This window comes from Adiantum capillus-veneris, chromosome 15 (genome assembly GCF_014529385.1).
Source record: "Adiantum capillus-veneris isolate H3 chromosome 15, ASM1452938v2, whole genome shotgun sequence".
Taxonomy (NCBI): domain Eukaryota; kingdom Viridiplantae; phylum Streptophyta; class Polypodiopsida; order Polypodiales; family Pteridaceae; genus Adiantum; species Adiantum capillus-veneris.
In genome coordinates, this window is record NC_140945.1 from 92,951,715 (window position 1) to 92,977,741 (window position 26,027).

Sequence of the window (26,027 nt, forward strand, 5' to 3'; positions counted from 1 at the left end):
TGTACTTGTCACATGAAAGTTCTTCCCAAGATGATTTCGTAATTGAGTTTCTTTGCAAAGTCTACTACGGCAAAAGTGTGTTGATATTCAATCCCATAGGAATTAACTATCACTTTTTCAAGCAGTCCTAAGGGTCTTTCAATGTGTCCATCAGTCAATTGCAATTTCATTTGTGTTTATCTAATGGCTGGTTGTCCCCAAGATTCCCATCTTGATTTTGTGGCTATGGTTATGCCTGCCCCACTATCCAGTATTGCCATGGTTTCTATATCATTATATCTCACTAGAAGGGTTGTGTTTCCTTCTTCCCCTTGTAGTATTCTCCAACTTTGTTCATTGGAACATATCAAATCTCTTTGTTATCCAATTTGTGTTTCAATTTTTCTAATTTTTTTGCGATTAGCCCTATTATCCCCACCTTCTCCAGAGTTTTCTGTAGATCATTCCATAAATATGGTTTGATTTTTTACAATCCTCCTAAAGTAAGAGTGCATTGAACAGGTGTAGACATGATTGAATGGATGTTGTCTACCTCTAGGGTCTGTTCTGCTCTTTTTACCTGAGTGGTTTTACATACTATGGATTCATCTTTGTTATCTCTCAAGTAAGAGGGCAGTGTTTTCAAAGTCAACGGTTTAGAAATTCCTGAAGCTTCAGATTCGCAATCCCCATACAAGGATTGTACATCCATGTCCATATCAGGAGGTAGGTTGTCTAACCAAACTTCCTCTATAGGAGCTGACTTCAAAGTTAGGCTCCCATCATTAATCTCTCTAAGTTTTTTCCATAAGTGTCCTGGCTAGTCTTGTTCTACGAATGGAATTCCATCTAAGGCATCTTCGCTGTCCGACACTATAAGTTCTGGCTCTTTTGTTTCAAGGTGGGGTTCTACCACCACTTTGGATTTTTCTTTATAGGTTCCTACCACAAGCTCCTCAAGTTTTACCATATTCTCAAGCTTAGGTTTTTGTTTTTCCAGCATCTCTTGAGTAATTCTTACCAAATTTTGATAAGCTTCAAGCTTAGTTGCTTCCATGTCTGGAGAAGGATAGTTTTTCCATTTGTTTTCCATGTTTTGGCCTGCTTTAAGTCACGCTTGGTAAGCTTCCAAAGCTGCATAAATAGGCTCAAAAATTTTGTCTACCAAAATTAATCCTCCCGATTTCACTCTAATTTCCTTGATTTCGCTTCCAGTTTCTTTCACCTTTTCTTGGAATAGTTTCTTTGCTTTCTCCTCGATTTGAGCCCTTTGTTTCTTTTTTCTAATCTCATACGTTTTGTCTCTGCTTCTTTTGGTCTTTTGGGAGGAAATTTTTGTACTCTCCGAATCATTAGAGGAGTTATGTTTCTTTTTCTTAGCTTGGGCTCTGGTGATTACCTTGATTGGAACAATTTCTTAACTCTCCAATGAGCTACTAGGTATCACTTGGACTACGTTCACTACCCTTGCTTAAAGGAATGTTTGGACAATCTTCAGGGAAGTGTCCTCCCCTTTTGCAACATTGTATGCAATAAGCTTCAAGTGGCTTGAGGTTCTTGTCAGGCTCTAGGCATTCATTTTTCCAATGACTATCTGCACCACAATTATGACAGTTTCCAATTCTTGGCTTAATCATGGGTCTTACCATAGGAGCTCTAACACCTTGATTAGCTACATAGTACATCAGTGCAAGATCTGGAGTAGCATAAGTCACAGGTCTTCCATTGGTGGTGGATGTGAATTATACTAATCTCCTTCTACCATTACTGTAGATGGACTAGGCTCTCCATAGGGTGTAACATGCACTAGTGCTTGTTCATCTATGACTCCCTCTGGATGCATGTAATTTATAGGCATTGCATTATGTCCCAGATATGCAGGTTGTTGAACCAACACGGGTTGAGGTCTTTCCATACCCATCGGTGGTCTTTGAGTTGGGGCCATATTAGGATGATATTTGTACATGGGTTGTCCTTGTGGCCTCATAGGCACATATTGAACATTCCCATCATACTTTGGTCGGTAATAGCACTCATTGGTCTCATGGTTGGTTCATTTACCCTTGATTGCACACCAGATCTATGGCCTAATTGGTTGTCCCTATTGAGGTATCCCTTGCTGTGGTCCCCTCATATGTGCTTTTTGCATGTTATTCATTATGTCATTCATCCTTTTGAGCATGTCTTCTATGGCTAAAAGTGGTGCTACAACAGCCATTTCCACTTGTGCTGGTTTGGTGAATGCTGTTTTCTCGCTTTGGTTATCCTTAGGGACATCCTCCTTGTTGAAAATATCACAATTGTCTCCTAAGTCAATAGCATCTGACACACAATGTTCTAGGGTTGTATGCTTCTTGCTATACAATATAACATGAAGTTCTTTGTTTAGCAGTCCCTCTAGAAACAATGATACTAGTCATTCTTCTACAGGTATCTCTAGCTCTGAGCATCTTGCAATGTATTGCTTCATTCGAGCTGCACAATCCCTAATAGACTCACCTTGTCTCTGTTTAAAGATATAGATTGGAGCCACAATATTATGTTTGATCTCCGTTTTGGAACAAGCAGCTACAAATCCTTGAGCTAATGTATTTAAGTCCATGATTGATCTTGGTGGAATGTTTTGGAACCATGTCAGTGCTTTTCCTTCTAATGTCATTCCAAACCCCTCGAATTGAGTATGGAAGTCAAATATGAGTTCTGCTCTGCTGTTAGCACTTGCTTAAAGCTTGCTAAGTGGTCATACACATCCCCATATCCATTGTATTTTTTGACCCATTTTTGAAAATCAGCTGGTCTAACATGTCTATTTGATTCAACTCTGGAAGTTGGTCCTGTTCCGATTCCTTCAAACCAGTCTGTTGGAAATAGTGACTCATGTAGCCCTGGACTGGCCTTAGTGTCACCCGGTTTTCTTCGTGATGAGGTGTTTTTTAGTTTCTTAATAGTACTCGCAAAATATCTCTCGTAGTGTTCATCTCTTGGAATAGTTTATGGTCCTTGGCCTAATATCCAATCCCTTATAGAGTGCCCTTGGTATTTGGTTTATTCCACCTCCTCAGGAGTCATCACCCTAAACAGGTAGGTTGGTAGATCTGGTGATCCCTTGTCCTTGATTTTGTAGATATCAATGATCTTCATAGGTGTTAGCTATCCTGATTTGGCATGAGAAGTCCATAGAAGATCTTTTACGTTTCGATCCTCCCAACAATAGACTCCGATACTAGGATTATTCATACTAAGCCGTTTCAAAGGCTTCAAGTCAACTTGATAGTATCCCTTGAATTCTAAAGTTGATGGTCCTTCTTTTGCTGCCATATCTGAAATTATGGTATTTACTTCTAACCCCATTTGTCTATCACGTCACGGTTTTCAACTTATAAATACCAAGTTTCGTTTCTATCCATGTACATTTTTCCTTGTTTGTTTGCCCTGATTTCCTCTTCAAACTCTATACCATGGTCATCAATGCAAATAGCATACTCCTCATTAGGATTTAGGTAAATCTGAGCTCCATGGAGATTAGTCTTATAAAAAGAGAGTATATGCTTATAGTGCACTATCGTTCCCATTTCTGAATGAGTCGAATAGGAAGACATTTCAGATATTGAGTCGAAAAAAGTGTCAGAGACTTCTTCAAGGATAGTGTGCAAGGGATTGCCTTGATTCACGATTTCTTCGATGGATACTCTACTATCGGTCTCTCCAAATATGCCTTGATTTGCTAGTATACAACCAGATCTAAGATTCATATGGACTCGTGAAGCCCTAGATAGAGTACTTACCGTAGGATTGACTTGTTGTCAATTTCTTCCACTTGACTTGATTGCAACTTCTGTCAAGCTGTCAATTCCTTGTCTGCAACTTGGTTGCTGTATCAATTTAAATCAAGTTAGCTATTCTTTCACAAAGACTGTACAATTCTTGCTAGCTATTGTGACTGGTCTATGTATATCACTTCAAATTGAGCTAAGTGAGTCAGGAGTTGAGACTTTCAAATTCCACTTTTGCAAAAAGCCAAAGGACTAATCTGCAACCTGAAAACTGAGTGAACATGTACCATTTTGGATCCGATTGAACCCACAATTGCTTGGTGGCCTTGTATTATGTTGGTCTAACATTGTACAAGGTCAAAAGTAAAAAATGGTGTCTCTATGTAGCAGTAGTAAATAATTGAAATTATTTACTTTTCTCAAATTTTTACACTTTTTGGCTTGATTTTCCAAGTCTACAACTTGTTAAGGTCTCTGGAAATTTTTCACTAAGTTTGGATAAAATTTGTTCAAGTTGTCATATGTTTCGTGTTCGCAGACTCGGTTTTTAAGAATCTGGCTTAAGTCTGACTTTTGTGATCCAAATTTCACAAAAATTGATTTGTGTTGTCTACTTGATATGCTTGACCATGTGGTATACTCAAATATGCAAGATTATCAATTTTTGTAGCAAATGTTAATAATCACGATTATTTACTCCAGCTATTATTTTGCAAGTTTTTGTCCCAATTTTAACACAAGTCTATTGAGCAGCTTAAGTTAAGGTCTCTAGCTAAGTTTCATCAAGTTTAGAAAATTTTTGCTCAAATGGTCATCAGTTTTTTATTTGCAGACTGACTTTGCAAATTTGGTCACAATTTCCAATCCAATGATCCAAATCTTACCAAATGTGGTTTCTGGGCTTATTATGACATGGTAAAGTTGGTGGTATGCAGACTTGGTCAAAAAAGTTGAAAAATACTTTTAACAAAATTAGTTCATCTTTTTGGTCAAGTGAGCATGTACACTTGTCTATCACATCAATATAAGTCTATGAATCAAGTTTTATTGAGTTTGAATAATATTTTCCTAATTTACACTCAAGTTCTCGAAAGTCAATACAGACTTTAGTTTTTACCCAGTTTTTGGTCAATTTGGTGATCCAAATTCTATGGTCCTTTACAAAAGTTGTTTCTACACATGCATAGAGTCTCTGGTATCAACCTTGGTCACTTTTGAGCTGAAAGTAAATAATCATGATTATTTACTTTAGGCTTAAAATGAACACTTTTTTGAACTTTTTCATTGGACAGTCTTTTCATGAGCTATTTTAAGCCTTTGAGTCAAGTCAAAACTTAATTTGGCTTAAAATATCAAGAAAAAGTAAATAATTTGAGCTTTTGCAAACTCTTGAAATTTTTACCTCAATGTGTCCTTGAGCTTACCCACTGGTTCATACAACTTCTAAGCATACTCTCCAGTCGGATTGAGTGGTTGACAGTCTTTTGGTGCTATTTATAGCCGTAGACCTGACAATTGATTCTTTCGAAGAGAGAAATGTTTTGAAACCCACCTCGGATTCTACTTACCCTACTCCTAAGTTGTATTGCAATGGGGTTGTGGAAAGTGTCTACAAACACTCGTTTTCTTGTTTTTTATGGTTTTCTAAGCCTTGATCTTAAGATTTGTCTCGTCCATCAATCATTCTCAAAATCCTTATGTGATTCTACAATCCTTCAATCCTACAATCCTTCAATCCTACAATCCTAAAGACACTTAGCAAGTACGACTTACTTCCAAGCTACCTCTATAGAGCAAAAGATGACAATCTTAAGCTATGCGGTCAAAAAGAAGGTTTTTACTCTAGGAGATCCTAAAGGAAGTTAAAGGATAACTTCACAAGACACTCGTGTTTTTCCCTAGTTTAGGTCTCTTCGATCCCCGGTAGCGGCACCAAATGTGGGATGGCTGTCTAACCTCACTCCTATCTTATTGCAGACAAAATAGCGAGAACCACGAATAGATTGTCAATCCACAGAACAAAGCTGACTCAACTAGTGCATAGAGGCTACAAGAGGTTGTCAATATCTTGGAAAACAACAAACAACTCGCATCTAACTCAGGCTACACTCAAGCGACTGAAATCACCAAAAGCCAATCGCTCATCCGGCAAACAAATCACATCCGTTACAGTATCAAACGACATCCAAACGTAACGAAACTTCTAGGACATGTTTATAAGACCTAAGCACACATGCTTATGGTCTCAAATCTCACTTTAGGTCAAGTGCAAAAATCGCAATTATTAACAGTAGTGGATTTTTGACCTAGTCGTTTTTGACCTAAAATGTATCTAAATGCTTAGTAATGATGCCCCTATATCCCGCCCATGCTTAGTTTTTGATTTTGAAGTGTAAATTCTTACTTATGATGAGATTAGACCGCGGGTCGTTGATGCCAAAAGCTACGAAATACTGTGAAATGCTTACGTCAATGTGTAGATCTCTTACCTACAGTTGCAACGCAACAGACATGACTGCAATGTGACAAACGGGGAGGGAATAAGAAGCGCGAGAAGGAGAAAAGTGAGCGTCGTGAGCTCACGCTGTGTATTTCATTATCAAAAACTTACAAAAATTGGCTTCTATACCTTAGCCAAGGTTTTTGGTGGTCAAAACTAATACTCTGGGAGCTCTAACTAAAGACAGGTTGATACAATCTAGAAGCTTGTAGCCCCGGCTCATCAATTACAAAGTTTATCTGGAAAATAGGACTTACAATTTTCTCGATTCATCAAAATAATAAATGTTTTTACAATGGAAGCTCCGAAAAATGGTATCCGAGTTAGCGTGCTACTAACACTCACCCTCTCTCTCTCCCTCACGCTCTCTCCCCCTCTATGTCGTTTCTGTGCAGTCTGCGAGCCATGAACATAAAAAAAATAAAAACTTCTCTTATACTCTCGTTCCCACACACACACTTGCTGAAACATTCATCCACTCACACACACACACATACACACACACACACAACCCCATACACATTGCTCCCACACACACTTCCTTGGCCTCTCTCTCACCCATCTCTCGCTCTCTTTTCTCAAATATACACACACACCCACACGCTTTGCGCACACACAACAGGACTTACACGCATGAAAAAGGCACTTACTTACGTGCTCACACACATAAAACACCTACACGCACACACGCATAAGCACATGTGTACAAACATCTAAAGTGAAGAAGGAAACGAGCGCCACACCATTGACAAAAGGAGAAAGACAACCAAAAGCCACGAAAGCAACACCAAATCAAAGATTGACGTCGAAGGCATGCCCCGAACGGCCCCGAAAGTGATGAACTTAGCATCTTGACATCAACAAAACACCAGTTCTGAGAGCATTAACCTCACACCAACCACCTGAACCATCAGCAAAATCCATAGTAAATGCCTTGATCTCCACTCATCTCTAATAACCTAGCCAATGGCTAGTGAATTATAAAAGAACTCCCCACCCCACTCTTACCTCCCTTCTCTCTATCTCTACCTTCTCTCCCTCTCTAGCTCTATCACTAACGAGGCATCTAGACTCTCTACAGTGACCAGTGGATATTTGAAAGGACCATTAGGTAAGAACCACCTCCCATGCCTATATAAAGAGGCATCCACTAAGCATAAAAGAGGGAGAAAACAATATATTGGAGGCACCACTCATGCTCCATGCACTTTACATTCCATACACCACTAAGCACATAATGCACCTCACAAGCTAGGGAGCTCATGGTGTCATGCTTGTTGAAAGCATAGGTGTTCTAAGCATTCACAACATGACCACCACCACCACCACCACAATCTCCACCCATACCATGGCTGATTTACTAATCATGGCCACCCCATGCACATAAGGCATTCATTATCACCCCACAAGGCAACATGACCATGCTAGGATTGAATGCACCGACACCATGCTACCCTCGGTTACTCTTGATGCTAGTGATTGATGTCACTGGCAGCTTCATTGTATTGATTTTTTGCTCAACAAACCTCTCACTAACGTGCTAACACCGCTAACTCCAAAGTTCGCCATGCACCATATGGTGCTCGCATTCCATCATGTATCCCCAGTGTCAGGAGCAAGGTTGGTAATAGCCAAGACCATCGTTTGTAAGTATCATCATCATCAATAAAAAGTGTGCAATCCTATCATGATCTTTGAGTGCCTTCTCCATTCTCCTTAGCTTTGTTCTCCCCATATCCGTGAGATGATTCTTCCCTTGTATATCACTATGCTTGTGCTTCCTCAAGTGCACCATCACTAGTCAGTCACGCTCCATTTTGACCTTTATCACATACCTTTCTCGAGCATACACTCCTGATTGTTGACTAGGAATTCTCCTCTCTATCTAAGCGTTGCTATCTCATCGTCTCATGTTGGCTACCTAGATGGCATCTCAATACTGCCACCCTAGGTCATCTATGTCTGCGTTCTAGCTGCACTTATGATAGATGGTGCCCTTTACAATTATAGAATAATCCTCATTTGAGATGATGCTTGAAGAATTCAGGCTATGTGTGGTGTAGAGGCCACCCCACCTGGCACGTCATTTCTGAACATCACAAGCTTCTTGCTTTCAAATGCAATTAGGCTTCCCTCCTGTAGAAGTACTGCTTCAATAGCACAATTAGTGGCATCCATTTCTAAACAAATGGATTCAAAGGATCCACAATAGCTAGAATAGTAGCTGTAGCTAATGCGTCCTTGAGAGCATCAAAACTTTGCTATTGAGTGGCATCCCACTAAAAGGTTTTCCCCTTGGCTTTCAACTGATCCGTCATCGGCACATCAATGTGAGCATACTTTTAACAAACCTTTGATAAAAACTTGCAAATCCCAAGAAAATTTGTAATGCTTCCAAATCTCTAGGAGAAGGCCACCGCCAAATGGCAACCACTTTGGATTGATCCATGTGTAGCCGATCAGCTAAGATTACATGCTCGAGATAGTGAATTTCCTACTTGAGAAAATCACACTTTGATTCTTTGGCATATAACTTATTTTCTCGTAACAATTCAACACGTCCCTCAGATGTTTCAATTGCTTTGCTTTAGAGGCATTGTACATGAGAATGTCAACGATAAAGATGATAAAAAACTTGCCCAAATACAATCTCAAAACACTATCCATGAGCGTCATCAAAGTTGCGGGAGTATTTGTTAACCCAAAGGACATAACCACAAACTCATAATGTCTAAACCTTGTTTGGAACACATTTTTGGGTATAATAGCAAGTCGAATATGCACTTTTTGATATCCCAACCATAAATCTACCTTAGTAAAAATACAAGCTTGAGTGATCTTGTCAAACAACTCATCTACTCGTGGTAGTGGGTACTTGTTCTTATTACTTACTGCATTTAAACCACGGTAGTCAATGAACAAGCGCATGCAACCATCCTTTTTATTCACCAATAGGATAGGAGAAGCCCATTGTGAAGAACTAGGCTGAGTAAACCCTCTACTGAGATAGTGAGCATGCCATAAATTCTAATATCTACCTATTCCAAAAAGACTTTCTCATATTGATCAGATCATTTTATATGGGAGAGATAATTGGGAACAAGAGATAGAATATAGACATGTGCAACTAATGGAGCTTAAAAAACCTTAGGGTTAGCTTCATTAAAGACCTCCAAAGGTTAGTGTTAAAAGTTCTTGGACCTAGGACCATAGACAAGCTAGGGATGATGAGCTTGAGGTGGGAACCCGGATACCCGTTGCAGGAAAGAGAATTAAGGTATTCAAAAGAAGAGAGGATAGTCATCCGGCTGATCAAGTAAGCGAGAATGAAGTCTTGGAATCACCCAGTGAAGATGAAGAAGAAGAAACTCCAAGAGAGTCGAACCTGCAAACATTGGTTGTGGCACATACCGGAGGATGTGCAGGTTTAGAGGGGGTGGATGTCGTGCCGTGGCACATGCATGGTGGGAACGGAAGCTAAGCCCTACAATATTATGGATTTTATGTGTATACCTTAAGTATGCATAATTATATGCATTTTCTATTTAGCATGCAAAAAGCTAGTCGAAGTCTGCTGATGTGTCACTCTTGTTGGGAATGGGCTTCGCTCCCGGGCTTCTTTGTGAACGTCTTCTTGGAGCCATGATGAAATGAGCCTATAAAACTTACCTCCTATATACTAGGCATCCTAGGTGGCATATGACATCTATAGCATGGCCAAAAGTGGCCTTAGTCATAGTATACCCCATGAGGTGTCATTCTACACATAGTAGATGCACTTTGGAGTGATTATGGACCTAAAAAAATGCCTTAGAAAAGTGGTTACGAGTTTTTTTGATGTCATCCATGATGTATGCCAAGCTCTCTCTCAATTTTTTATAAAGCTACTCTTGGAGGATTATGGAGGCAAGGAGAAGATATTTGGAGAAAAATCTAGAAGAACCTCTAAATAATTCTTAAAGAGAAAGATTTAGAAGAACCTCTAGATATTTCTTGAAGAGAAAGATCTAGAAGAACCTCTAGATATTTCTTGATGAGAAAGATCTAGAAACTTTGAAGATAATTTCAAGATATTTTTGAATCCCTTAGATATTTCTAAGCAAATATCTTCTTCAAGAGGCAACTTCACCTATAAATAGAGCCTCTTGCTCCTCACTTGGGCATCAACCAAACCATCAAGCAATCAAGCGCTCAAGCAATTCCCATAATCAAGCCACTCTATCAAGCCATCACCCAACCTCCTAGCCATCTCCTTGAGGAAAACTTTCTCTCAATTTCAGCCCGACACATCTTGAGCTTGCTACTTCATGCCTCAAGCCTTCTATCTTCTCACTTGTAATGCTCATACACTCTATGTAACCCTCTTTCATCAATAAAGACGCATTGTTGGTGGCTTGCAAACAGTGTTGGGGACTACTACACATCATCTACTTCATCAAGTTGGCTACAATACCACAAAGTCTTGAGGTGTGCTTCACTTCTTTGGCTTGAGCTTGTGTGGGTCTTTGTGTGTTGGTTGTCTCTCCTATCTCTTTCCTCCATTGTTTGACTGCTTTCTGAGCTTTCTTAGATGAATAACCCCAATGGTGTAACTTTTCAACCCTTTCACTTTGTGCAACATATTAGAATTAACGTTTGTATTAGCCGTAAAATCCACTTCCAACAAAGAATTTTGTTACTCTTTGGGCCGGAAAGACTGCAAGAAATTCTTCTTTCTCCAGGTCCTCTTATTTTGCCACTATTAGACTACTCTAATTCTTTCGATGTGCACATATTTATTCTCCTCTAGGGGTTGAGTCTTGCTTTCTTAATATTACTATGAACCAAGAAGACTTGTATACACGGCTCATTCCTATCGCTAGGCAAAATATCTACATCTTTGTAAGCACTAAGTTACAGTTTCAAAGAACCATTCGCAGTCTATTTGGAGCACAACGACTTGCTGTCATAAATGCATCAGTGAACCCTTTCGTCCTACCTTTGATTAGATACGATCAAAGCCTTGATGTTTTTATCTTTGTCTTGTTTTGAGGGTTTCACGTGTGTGTATGTGTGTGTCTGCGTGTAAGATCCCAATGGCTACACACAATGTATTTGCTATAAACACTAAGCTCGCTTAAGTGAAAAGCTTCACAGTCTCCCCACAAACCCTTACAGTTAGAGGCCCGGCGCCTTCCTGGCAAGACCGCCAACTCTTTGACAACGCGCTACACCAACGCAGCATCAAAGCCCTCCATTCATCGTCATCTCGTCCATGACGCATCTCCACAGTAACATCCGTAAGGTATTATTATTTTCCGGTTTCAAGCCACAATATTGTATAGAAAAACCCATTGTAAATTGCCACCTCTCTCTAGGTGATGGTCACGAAGGCCCACCTAGGAGATATAATTTTAAAAATTCTCCTAAGACAAAGCAAGGGTCAACCATTTGGGACCCAACTCCTTGCTTTGTTTCTCCTGAATAGGGCCCTAACCTAATTGGATTATCCAAAACTAATGCAGCCTACACCTATAAAAGGGCATTGAGAGGTCACTATCAAGGGGGGCAGCATTTTGGGAGAGCACCCTAGGAGAGTGGTGTAGCATTTTGGGTGGTACTTGAGCACTGGGGTTTGGGAAGTTAGCACTATGAGAAGGAAGCCATGTCCACACCCTGACTCCAGGGGTTGCCACACACACACAAGAGTAGAATCTCCGTGCTTATGAAATCACCTCTGGAGAACGCACTACAGGCTCTCTATCTCTCTCTATCACCACAATCGCCATCTCAGTGAAGCTAAGGTTTTTGTAAATATTGCATTGAATCAAGTTTCCCTCACATCTCAAGGGGTTTTCATCACCTACGTCTCTCTCTCTCTCTCTCTCTCTCTCTCTCTCTCTCTCTCTCTCTCTCTCTCTTGAGCAATCAAGACTTTTCAAGGACACCAAAATGTGGTTTGTAGAAGACCTTACACCCGCTCAACTCAGGCAAAAGAAGTCAGAACTACAAAAGATGCAAGAAGCGAGCACATTAGGGAAATGGGCAGTCTACCGAGGAGGTAAATCCATTATTCAAGAGTTTCGAACTCCCAAACCGGCTCCCTCCTCACCCCCTTCTACATAGCTTTTGGTCATTTTGTTCATCTTATCTGATCTTTTCTGGACCCTCAGTCCTTAACTGAGATGTATTCCACAATCCCCCTACGTTTGTAATGTTTTGCCTTTGGTCCCATAGGTCATATCTGACCTCCGTGGACGATAATACAATCTATCTATCTATCTCTCTCTCTCTATGTGTGTGTGTGTGTGTGTGTGTGCAGTGTTTGTGTTATTTTAAATCATCGTTGTCCGCATCCTAGCAGCTCAAAGCTAGGTGGTGCCCCCTATCCACTTTTCGTGGCAAGCTCGGCGTACACGGTCCTGGCGTAGAGACTGTCGAGGCTCGTGTCGTGCTTTGTGCCCATCACCATCTTGAGAGATAATGTGACCTAAGTATTGAATATATTGAAGTGTTGAGCCAGCAGAGGATCACACCCACATTTTTGCTCACACTCATCATTTTTGTAACCATTGATTGTAATAAATGTCTTTTCGACATTGATTTTGAATTGAGCCATTCATTAAGTAACGGGACTCAATTGAGTGTCCAGCTTGTAATCCCGAAGTAATTTCACTTGCTGATGTAATTAGTTAGAGATGTTCTCACCTCCAAGGCTGAGGTATATAAGCCAAAGTTTTGTAACCTAAAGGGATTCAGATTATTAATCAAAGTGAGTTTTTGAGCGCCGTGACTGTGTCTGAGAGAGAGTGAGAGAGAGAGAGAGAGAGTCTTATCTACTTGCTACGCGAGCTACGGAGCCGCCATTGGAGAAGCGACACCGCCATTGTGTTAGCAACGGCGAGAGCTACGCACTGATACCAAGAGTGCGCGCTATCGGCTTCTATGTGTGGTAAGTTCCTACGAGCTTCGGTGTGAGTCTTCTTCCAACTCGTGTGTCGGAATAGAGCGTGCAGCATATCTATAGAACCACAACGAGTAGAGCTACACATTAGTACCATCGGGGTCAAGTTTCGGTCACCTGTATTTTTCGGCCTGTCTTCATACGCGTTTACCGCACGGAGTGATTATAGGTTGATTTTGCAGTTCAAGTCTTTAGGGTGTTGTTCTTACCTAGTGCATAGACTTCCCCTTGAGTTTGAGATCGATTCAATGATTCTAGATCCTGTTTCGTATAGCATTCGTTCGTAGTACGGATTTCAGTCACTTGCGTATTTTAGAACTTAGATTTGATTTCCTTAGTAGTGATTGTCATTAGAAGGTCGAGTAGGTGATTTGACACCCACCTAGTTGTTTCCATGCGCCTGCGGGTCAAGCTTCGTCCTCGTCTGACAAATTCTGTTGTTGGTTGAGTTCTCGCTATTTAGCTTCCGCTAGCAGCGTAACCGCCTTAACATTTGGCGCCGCTGCCGGGGACGAGAGCCCTAAGTAGGTGACCTTAGACTAATCCTACGAGGTGAGTCGTATAAACTACTTTGTATACTTTAGTTAGAAAAGATCTAGGAGTGGTGGACTCCGAAGATCTCGAGAGATACTAGGAAGTGGGGTATTCCTGGGTCTTCCGTGTTGACAATATTTTTAGTTTAGCTTAGATTTGTTTGTTGTTTTGTTGGTGTTGAGTAGTTGTTGATAGAAGAAGAATTTGCTAGTCTGTGAGTGGCAGTGGATCTCTTTAAAATCACAATTACCAAACCCATTTTATGATTAGGAATAGCTTAGGTAGGACTTCATTTGATCCTGATCTAGAGCTAATAATCATTGGAGTAATTGCTTGATATGGTTGATTGCATGTTAGATCACTAAACCGTCGAGTTAGTAGTGAAACTTGCAATAAACAAAAGTCAGAGAAATTTTTTGTGTATCTGGGAGTTGCTGAGCACTTGAGGAAGCTTTAGGAAGGATTCTGTGCCAAAAAACTGGAAATCTGCAACTTTAGACATCATACGCGTATGATGTCTAAATGACCAAACAGAGACCAAAACAGAAATTTTGACTTTACCAGAGTGTTCAAAAGGGGGGTTATACCCTAATTTCAACTTAAAACAAGAGCATTAACACTCAAAGAAACCCAAAAAGACAAGTCGGAGTCCAAGAAACGCAAAGAATAGGAAGTTTTGGATTCAGATCTTGTTTTTACATACAAACCTGACAAAAACACTTGAAACTCAATTATAAACATTGGAGAAGGCTTAAAACCAAGAATAGTCAAAATCTGGGACAAAAGACATCATACGCGTATAATGTCTTTTGGCACATCCACTGCTTATTTTTGATATCTGACCTGGCAAGATTGTTACAAGCACTGTAGGAAGCATAAATATCAAGTTTTGACCTAAATTGATGAAAAAGACATCATACGCGTATGATGTCTTTGACCTAATTTTGGACATATTTTGATACTTTGCTAACACAGATCCATTGTAATAGCTGTCTAGAGGTTATATTTCAAGTTTCATCCCATTTGGATCACAATTGACCCAAAAAACAAGTCAAAAGCGGAAAATTGCCAAGAAAAGCCTAAATTAGCCATAACTTGCTCAAACAGAGTTCAAACTGAATTTTGTGAGTGGAAAGAGCATAAGGGGGCTACTAAGAGTGAGCATAACCAAAATAGTCTAAATCTGTGAAAAAAGACATCATACGCGTATAATGTCTTTTTCAGCATAACTGCAACAAAATTCTCACTTGATGAAACAGAAGTTGTCCAACTGACAAGATTAAACAATTGACCAAGTATCAGTCAGTTTGGATCAATTCTGACCACAAAAACTTGGGGAAAACAAATTGCCGAGACGGAAAAGTTAAAGTCCTTTAGGGGAATTGATGAATTTGAGATCGGGCAGGAACCTCCAGAATAACCAACCAAAACAAGGGGAACCAGCAAGTGTCATATCAACCGAAGGAAGTGTAAACCAAAGTTGGGTGCAACCATTAGAGCCGATCTTTGAAGGAAGTGTCTTTGATACTTCTTCGGAGAGATCTTACGAGATTTTCACCGAACACGTGGAACACCTGAACCTGAACAACAGAAAAAATATGGCAGCAGGATCATCAAACCCTTCCGCCACCATGAAGCTATTGTTCATAAAATACCAGTACGACAATGAGCAAGGTGCCAAGATCTACAAAGATGGAATGGACCGCTATTGTGTAAAGATAGAGGAGAGACCTAGTGAGTTCAAGGACTTAGTGCCTGTGAGCTATAGCGGAGATAGATATCTAGATGACGAGGGTACCATGTACTTGGTAGTCCTAAACCCTAACATTGTGGACAAGTGGGGATTGATGGGCACCAAAGCCAAAGTAGATGAAGAACTTGAGGAGAAGGCACCAATAATGAACTTCCCTGATGCGAGGTTAAGAAGACAGAATGAAACTACAAGGATCAACACTGATAACATCTATGTGGGGCTATACAAATATAATAATGGGGAGCAGGATCTCTATTATAGATGTGAAGAACCCTACACTGGAGAGTTGACAGACCGAAAAAGACTTTATGTCTTTACCTACACAGAGGGATCGGAAGTGAAAATTGCCGCTTACGACAAGTATGGCAGGCAATACTCAACAATGGGCAAGAAAGAATTAGAAGGATATACATACTTTGGGGGACCTCTACATCAGTATTATGTTACTTCTAGCTCACAAAGACCAGCACCAACAAATGGAGTGCAAAACCCAATGACGACAGGAGGACAAAGAACTCAGGCTACTGACTCTTTCAGTCAACCTCAGTACTCGAAGCCCGGACCAATGGGATCATTACATTCCAGAGAGTCAATGGATACGAATCGAGGTAGTGCAGTTCCAATCCCCACGTATACCACTCCAGGTCCAAGGTTCGAAGCGGAACCATCACATTTACCTCCTAGTAGTAGATTCAGGGCAGGGGAACCGACAAGGGTAACCCATGAAGTCCATGATGCTAGAGAAAGCTTTAGCCGGGACACAGGAGCAATGAGATTGGTAGCAGACCATAGACGTATGAGACCATCTCAAGTAGCGAAGTGTATGCCAAAGAAGTATGGTGGTTCAGGAGATCCGTATGCACATGTGTCACTCTTTAAGCAAGTCTTAAGAGCTGAGCAGATAACAGATTTCCATACACAATACGAGGGATTTGGTCTTACTCTAGAAGGTACGGCATTGACATGGTTTCAACCACTGAACATAGGGGGATTCCATGACATTGACCATTTGCTAAGAGAGTTTGCTGAGGAATTCTCAAAACGAGGGATTAAGCACAATACGGTCTCACAAATATATGCTTTTAAACAGAGAGAACACGAAAAAGTGAAGGAAGCTTCACTTCGCTTCAAACAATACATTGAGAGATGTCCAGTACGTGAACGACCACAAGATGACAGACTATCTGTTCTCTTTATTGAGGGACTGAGGAACGACACTCTCAAGAAGGACTTGCACTTGAAAGCTTGTACAAGTTTCGAGCAAGTAACGAGAGAGGCATTGTACTTAGTGGATAACTGTACGGTTTATGGAGAGGTGTCAGCGGATACAGATTTTGCATCCAGTAGCTCTTCCTCCGTAGCGAGCGAGACTACCACTAAAAAGAATGTTCAAACAACAACCATGCCAAATGTAGAGCAAATGATAGAAGATGCTCTAAAAAGGATGGCACCATACCAAAAACCATTGCCAAAAACACTGAAATGGTGTGCTATTGAACAAAAATGGACAAACCATCCAACAGAGGAGTGCTATTACAACAAAGGGTATGTAAGGGAGCGTCAGTATGCACCTCCTGCTCAATTAGCACCACCTCAAGTACATCCAGTACCTCGATACCCAACGGGAAATGTACCAGGACCTATGGGGATAGAAAGACCGCAACCGGTATTGGGACAACAACCACCTTTACCAGGAGCAAGACCAGTAGGCATTAGATATGCACCAACCTTAGAGAATCAGGAAGAACAAGCCTTAGTGCCTGTTCAAGCCTATTATGAAGAATCTGGTGCACACATGTCTCCAACTGTGTATTACCCACCAGAAGAACCCAAACAACCAGAACCATGGGGCATGATTGGGAATGTTGGAATACCAACAGTTACAAGTGCTTCTGATGAAGAGAGATACAATTTGGACGCAAGAACATTGATGTTCATAGCTCATGGAGGGTTAACAGGACAAAGACCATCCTATCCACAAAGGACGAATCAAATGGGACCAAGACCAGCACTAGGACCCTGTTACAAGTGTGGAGGTGACCATCTGATGAATGTTTGCCCACATACGGAAATCATTAGAATTAACGCTTATTGCACTGAGTGTGGGGTTACTCACTTCATTGAGGATTGTTCAAAGAATCCAAACAAAGTGCAAAAGACGACATTGAATATGCTAGAAACTATTCCTACCAGCAGTGGGTCTGAAAATGAAACTCTGATACCAACGCAAGTTGTTACTAGAGCTCAAGCTAAGAAAACCACTAGAGAACCTGAGAATGGAAAGTTAGCGACTGAAATGGTTAGTCCAGGACCGCGGAGTCAGAAAAACACATGGAAAGCTAGAAAAGCACGCATGAAGTTGAGAAAAGAACGTGAAGACGCTATTCTAGCTGAGGAACTAAAGCGAACTAAAGATAGATTAGAAAAACTTGAGAGTCAAAACGGGAAACGAGAGATGAGCCCGGAAAGAACGAAACAAAAGAGTATCAAAGAAACAACGAGCTTAAGCTCAGGGGGATCAGTGCTAGTCGACAAAGTACACGAACCATTGGACGCACTGATGAGAGCTTACGAAGCTAGGTTAAAGAACAACCAAACACAAGAACAGAGGTGGATGACATACCCAAACGCGGAATTGGAAAAGCAGAGACTTGAAATGTGCCAGAGAATGATCGAGACTGCACAAGCCTTATTAGAACCACCAAAAGAAACAATGAATTGTGGAACAGAAAACCCAATTCAGCAAGAGACTATCGTTTCACGGGTAGCTGAAAAGACTCCCAGTGCACAAAAGCCTGAAAATACACACAAGGATGACCGCATAGTATTGAACACAACCGATCAGGAGATAGAGAGTTTTCATCCAGTCATACAGAGGTCTTACGGAAGAGATGAGGATTACAATGAATTTTGGAAACAAGTGAGAGAGGCAAACTTTGCAAACGAGCTAAGTTGCCAAGCTAATCAGACAAATTGGGAAAAGGACATCAGGAATCCTCCCATAGTGGAATTTGAGGCAGGATCTCAAGTGGACTTGGATCTGCAATCTTACTGGGGAGATGGGGGCTCTGTTAGAACAATGGAGAGCAAACCTCATTCACTGAATACCTTACCTTCATACTTAGGAGAGTATGAAGCAAAATCCGAGATTAGAGCACTTCCCTCACGAAGAATCTCATCAGAAAAAGTCATGGACTCGCAAGGATTGATAGAGATCTTGTCAACACCAGTGACATGCACTATCACTCTAGCTGAGCTTTTGAGGCTAAGACCACATATGTGGACCACTGTAGGAAAATGCTTGGAGAAATTCGGGATAAAAGACCCAACATCGAGACTGAAAGAGGGTATACAAGAGCTGAGCAAACCACAAAAGAACGCTAAGCCTGTACCCTTAAACAAGGTCGGAGAGTATTGCGAAGGTGAAGAGGGGAATACAACCTTACCAGTTGAATTCCAAGGAGTAAACACGATGGCAATACTAGACAGCGGAGCTGGGGTAGCCATTGCTACAAAAGAAATCTGGAAAAAATGGGGGAAACCAGCAATAAGGAAGACTAGGTTGAAACTCCAATTAGCAGATGGACACATGGAGAAACCTATGGGGTTATTAGAGAAAGTTGTAGTGACTTCTTGCGGCATTGAATACGAACATACTTTTGCTATTGTCGATTTTGGCAAGGAGAATAACTATGATATCATACTGGGAAGACCATTCATGAGACAGTTGAAAATGGTCCAGGATTGGGGCTACGATCACATATACCTGAGAAATATGGAAACCACTACACGTGTGAACCTGAAAGACCATAGCTACAAAGATGTGAACCGAACACCGGTAGAGGAGTTTGATTCAGCTACTTTGGCGGGATCCGAATTTCCAGCTTGGTTAGGTAAACCCAAGGAGTTATGGATGTGTGGAGCCTCGAAATGTGGAAGTCTGAAACGAGAAGAATGTGTTTTAGAAAGGGCTATCGAAGACGAAACTTATATAGGAGAACCCTTTCCAGAGGACACGCTTGAACCATTAGAATGGACACACATTCTAGCAACCCTAGATGTTTGTGCAATTCCGGATGGTCCCACAACGAAATTTTGCGACAAGGACGGGTACGACGTGGTTCCGTACTTCATGTTGAGAACTGTACTCGAAAAAGAAACTGAAAAGAACGATACACTGGAAAAGGAAGATGAAGAGGAGGTGTTTCACGACATTCCCGATCATCCAGAGTGGGGAAATGAAGCAGACAACGAGTCAACGGACAATTCAAGCGGAAACGAAGAAACTATAACGGATGTCCGATTTTATGATTTTCCGAACCAAACTAAACAACGCCAGAAACGCTCTAGAGCAAAGAGAAAAACAAAGGGGGTTAGAACCAATCCGATGCCTAGAATAAGAGGAAAAAATCAATTCCTAATGCTAGTAAAGGCGGAAGATTGTGTTAAGGACAAGATTTCTGGAAGAATGAGAGGCAATGATCAAAAGAGCTTACGAAAAGACAAAAAAGGCTCAAGAAATCAAGTTCAAAGGAATGGAACGAAAACAGAAACAGAAAAATCAGAAAAGAACAAGCGCAACAGAGAACACACGGAGTCCAAGTTAGAACGTAGAAACAAGTACAAAGAGCTCAAGAAAACTCTGAAAGAAGTTTGGATGACAGAAATTGAGAGTGGAGGGGACGAAAACGCCAAAATCAAGGAAAACATGGATGTTAGCTCCAGGTGAGCCACCTAGACCGGTGTACATAGCCACAGATTTGTCTCCAGGCGAGGAAGAGAGACTTTTGAGTCTTCTCAGAGAGTATAGGGATGTGTTTGCATGGTCTTATAAGGACTTAAAGGGAGTTGACCCATCGATATGCCAACACACAATCCCACTGAAACAAGACGCAAAGCCTAGCAGACAGAGACCATACACATATAATGATACTTTTGCTAAGCGAATCAAAGAAGAGATAGATAAGCTAATGGAAGCTGAATTCATATACGAGATTGAACACACCGATTGGGTATCTCCAATTGTGGTGGTACCCAAGAAGAACGGAAAACTCCGAGTGTGTGTCAACTTAAAGAAAGTGAATGCTGCAACAATCAGGGACAATTATCCCCTGCCGATAACTGATCATGTTCTAGAGCGTGTATCAGGGAAAACAGCATACTCTTTTCTTGATGGTTTTTCAGGATATAACCAGCTAGCCATAGCACTGAAAGATCAACATAAAACAGCTTTTGCAACGGAGTGGGGAATTTATGCTTATCGGGTTATGCCTTTTGGTCTAACCAATGCTCCCGCAACCTTCCAGAGGCTGATGACGCATGCTTTCAAAGAATACTTAAGGTTGTTTCTAGAAATATACATGGATGACTTATGTGTACATTCTCTTCTGAGAGATGAGCATCTAGAACACCTAAGAAAAGTATTTGAGAAATGTAGGACATATCGCATTTGTCTCAATCCTGAGAAATGTGTGTTTATGGTCCGACAGGGCAGAATTCTGGGACATATTGTCTCACAAAACGGAATATCCACGGATTTAGAGAAGATAAAAGTTATAGTGGATATGCCTAGACCAACCAATGCGAAACAAGTACAGAGCTTTATGGGACATTGCGGATATTATAGACGATTCATTTACATGTACGCTATAATAGGCCAACCACTTTACAGGCTAATAGTGAACTTTGAATGGACAGAGGAGTGTGAGGAATCGTTCAAGAAATTGAAAGAGGCACTCATTACTGCTCCAGTCTTGAAATCACCAGATTGGGAGAAGATATTCCATGTGCATATAGATGCTTCGGCATATGCAATAGGATGCATTCTGGCTCAGCCAGAAGAAGGAAACATGGATTTTCCTATCTGTTACGCCAGTCGACAGCTCAACAATGCAGAGAAGAATTACACCACAACAGAGCGAGAAGGATTAGGAATGATATATGCTGTGAAGAAATTTCGGCATTATCTTCTAGCCAACAAGTTTGTGTTTTTTACGGATCACCAAGCCTTGCTCTACCTAGTGAATAAACCATGCAATACGGGAGAATAGTGAGATGGTTCATTATCTTACTGGAATTCGACTTCACGGTAGTAGTAAAGAAAGGAAAAACACATCTTAGAGCTGATCATCTTTCGCGATTGACGAATGGAGAAGACCCTATAGGAGTAGATGACGACATGCCAGACGCGTACTTGTTCAACATAGAAATGATACCGAAGTGGTCTCAAAATGTCGTTAACCTATTAACCTATGGAGGAGAGTTCGATAGAAGAGAATACAACCAGAAACATATTGCTATTCAGCAATCCAAGAATCTTCAATTGGTTGCAGGAAGGTTGTATCAATTGGGAAATGATCATGTTTTACGACTATGCATCAATCCTGAGGAATATAATATATATCTGCGCGAAGCACATGTTCAGGAATGTGCATTTCATTGTTCAAGAAGGAACACATATAGGAATTTGTTACAATTGGGAGTCTATTGGCCAGGAATGAAAAAAGCGTACATGAATATGTCACTGTATGTATTGTATGTTCATCAAAACCGCCAGCAGAGTATTCGACATTATATCAGATAATGATCGCTCCAGAATGGAGTCAGTATATTGTTGAATATCTCACAAATAGAACTTTCCCAGAAGGAACGTCAAAAGCTCGTCAGAAATCTGTAGAGACAGAAGCTAGAGATTACGCTTTAATAGGAGATCAACTCTATAAGAGAGGTAAAGACAACCAGCTTAGGATTTGCGCATCAGAGTCTGAGTATGTGATAATCCTGGAGCAAGCTCATGGAGGAGTAGGTGGAGGCCATTTCTCAGGTGATAAGACAACAAAACTTGTCTTAGCCGCAGGAATATGGTGGCCAACATTACATATGGACGCTGAGGAATACGTTAAACGGTGTGATGACTGTCAGCGGACCAAAGTACCACTTAAAAGAGATGATATGCCGCTTAGACCAATGATGGGGGCAAGAGCTTTTGCAAAATGGGGGATTGATTATGTCGGACCCATTTCACCTCCTGCATATAAGACTCATGCACAATACATCGTTGTGGCTACAGACTATCTAACAAAGTGGGTCGAAGCAAAGGCAACTCAAAAAGCAGATGCCAGGACCACGGCACAATTTCTATATGAATACGTCTTTGTACGATATGGATTGCCAATAGAAATTGTGAGTGATCGAGGCACACATTTTATAAATGAAGTGATAAAGATCCTTCTAGATGAATTCATGGTAATCCATAGGAAATCAGCCCCGTATCATCCACAAGCAAACGGACAAGCTGAAGCAACAAACAAAACCATATGCACGGTCCTCACGAAGATTGTATCTGAGTCGAGAACTGACTGGGACCAGAAGTTGCATTCAACATTATGGGCATATAGGGTAGCATATAAAACATCAATAGGAACGACCCCATATAACATGGTTTTTGGGCTAAATGCTATCTTACCAATAGAATTCTTGATTTCAACCTTAAGGGTGGCTAAGGATCTAGAGTGGACAGGGCACGAGCTTTCTGATAGAATAGATGACCTGGAAAAGCTAGATGAGCTTCGCCTAAAAGCAGTAGCTTCTATCTACGCTCAAAAAAGGCGACAAAAAGAATTTTTTGATAAACATGTGCGGACTAAAGAGTTTAAGGTTGGGGACTATGTCCTCGTTTACACTCAGAAACAACATGCTAAGAAGCTTAAAAAGCGAGGGATGGGACCTCTGGTGATTAAAGATCTATCACCAAGTGGAGTCGTCAAGCTTGCTACATTAGACGGAGAAGAAATGCCCAATTGGATTAGTGGATGCAGAGTGAAAAAGTATCTTTTGCCGCTAACCCAAGACATGCTTCTCAAAATACATCAAGAAAAGCTGCGTGTCCAGAAAAAGAAAAAGATTGAGGAGGAAGCGCAAGTCGAGGCGAAGGAAAGAATGGAGAAAAGAAGACTACTGCGTCAGAAACATCGCAATGAAGGAGCAATACGAATAAACGCAGTCAGTATAACAGAAATGGATAATGACAAAGAAGAACCCATCATTGAATGCAAAGTAGGAACCAACCAAATCAAAGCCAGAGCACTATTGGATTCAGGAGCTCAAGCTAACCTACTCTATTGGATTCAGGAGCTCAAGCTAACCTACTGTCACTCAGTTTGTATAGACAATTGACAAATGACACTAAACTACAAACTGCCAAGCAAGAGTTAAAGAGTTACTCTGAGAATTCAATCAAAACTGTCGGATGCACAATTTTACATATACAGATTAACCATTATGTGTATCCTCATATGTTTTACGTGGTTGAAGACCAAGCTACACAACATCCATTATTGCTAGGACAACCATGGCAGAAGCAATACAATGCAATGATTGACTGGAGTTCTAAATCAGTGCTTATAAAATACGAAGGTGAAAGTCAATCAGTTAAGTTCACCAAAGGATCAGAGACAACTCCAAAGGAAGAATCCAAGAACAAAGGTAAACAGCAACCAGAGAAAAAGAAGAAGCAATGGCAACCAAAAGTTTCTATACAACCGGATTACTCTTCGACGAGGAATTCTCAACAGTGGATAAGGAAGACAAGCAATAATATAACAGCTCAACCTTGGGAAAAAACGGAGTCAAAGTTGGTATGGAGACCAAAAAAGGTTGTGCCAGAGAACACAAAGGTGGAAAGCAGAGTCTTCAATACCAGACAACAGAGTGATTCCAGACAATCAAGGACAGTGAAACAGATCTGGATTCCAAAGAAGTTCATGACGGCACAAAGCTATAGCAAGCAAATTTGGATCCCAAAGATTTGTAAACAGGAACTCCCTTCAGTACAATCAACGGACACTCCTAGGTATTTCAAGGCGAGGAAATCAACACAAAGGACAAAGCAGGTTTGGGTCGCAAAGAGTTTGTGGCAACCACAAGCAAAGCGGAAGCAGATTTGGATAGTGCAAAAGAACAACAGGGTAAAGATGAATCCATCTACTGATTCTACTACTGAAGTATCACCAACCCAAAACCCGACCACCAATCCTTCAATCAAACAAAGAGCAGCTTTATTGGAAAGACTGTTGTATCATCGCTCTACAATTGCATTGGAAATTTATGACCAAAACAACTACAATGCTTCGCCCACACGCACTTCATAGTCATCCGAGAGGACTCAGACTAGGAGGGGGGGAGGTATACAGGCATACAGGAGTTACAAAGCAGCTACAAGCGCCGAAAACAAAGAAAAACAAAAATTATATTACAAGGACAGTGTCTTACATGATTTTGCAATTTTTATGTTTGATTGCGGATATTGATAATATTTATGCCCTTATATACCTTGTTTTGCAACAAGAAGAGATCAAATGATGAATTTGGGTCTCTAGACGTGTAAATATCACTAAATAAGAGTGTTTTTGGAGCTAAAAAGTGGTAATCCAAGTCCAGAAATCACAAATAAGTGTATATTCATATACACAGGGTTACCAGCTATTTATTGTGTATGTTTGGAATTTTTTGGCTTCAATTTGCTATTTTCCTTTATTTTTTATGATTTTCTTAATAAAAGTAAAAGAAAAATAAAAAAGCAGGTGAAATGAGATCGGAAAAAAGAAAAGAATAGACGGTGATGGTCCTAATGACAAGGGCAACCCATGGTAAAAATTAGGTACAATTCTGAAAAAGTTGCGGAAAGCCCGAAATGACAGAATTTTGGCAAAGTGGACAGATTTCTCAGAAACAGGTCAAACGGAGTCCAAATTGAGAAATTTCAAATCCTAAAGTGCATTTCACGACGAGATATGAGCACATGTCAAATTTGGTAACAAGTGATCCGGGAAGTCCGAAGTTAAGTATTTTTCACATCACTTTCAAGCTCATTTCCACTATTACCTTCTTGGAGAGAGCAAAGAGCACACAGGAGCATCCGACCTTCTACCGCCTTCTACGACTGCTACGAGAGCTCAGAGGACACCAGACATGAGAGGTAGACTCGTTGCCATAAGCTTTTGATGTTTATCGTTAACTTTTGTCGCGAAAACTGACCAAAACCAAGAAACAAGAGCAGACGGGGAATGGGGAGGAACGCTAGGTAGGGGCACAACCGCCTAACCAAACCTTGCAAGAACTTAGAGGTGGGTTACCCTAACATAGAAGATGGGTTTCTAACACTCAAAGCTCGAGAAAGAACGACTTGAAAAACCCTAGGTCAACAGAGCCTGCAAGAGGCAAACAGAAAAAAAGTTGTCGAAACAACACAAAACTTCTCAGGAAGCTTAACAACATCGAGGGCAATGCAACCATGGAGTATCTCCGGGTTTGGATCACCAAAAGTAGGTCGGAACAACTGATTCGGCGGCGGACACACAAAGCGTCATTTTGGCATAACGGCTAAAATTGACGACCAAATGATATGAAACTTCACAAGCAGCTTCAAATATACATGGATGACTTATAATTGCAAGCAAAACCCAAAAGAAAGCTGATTCACTTACCGATGGTGAAAAAGACGCTTTCGGGCAACCAAATGGAGAAAGATGGAGAACGGGGAGCCAA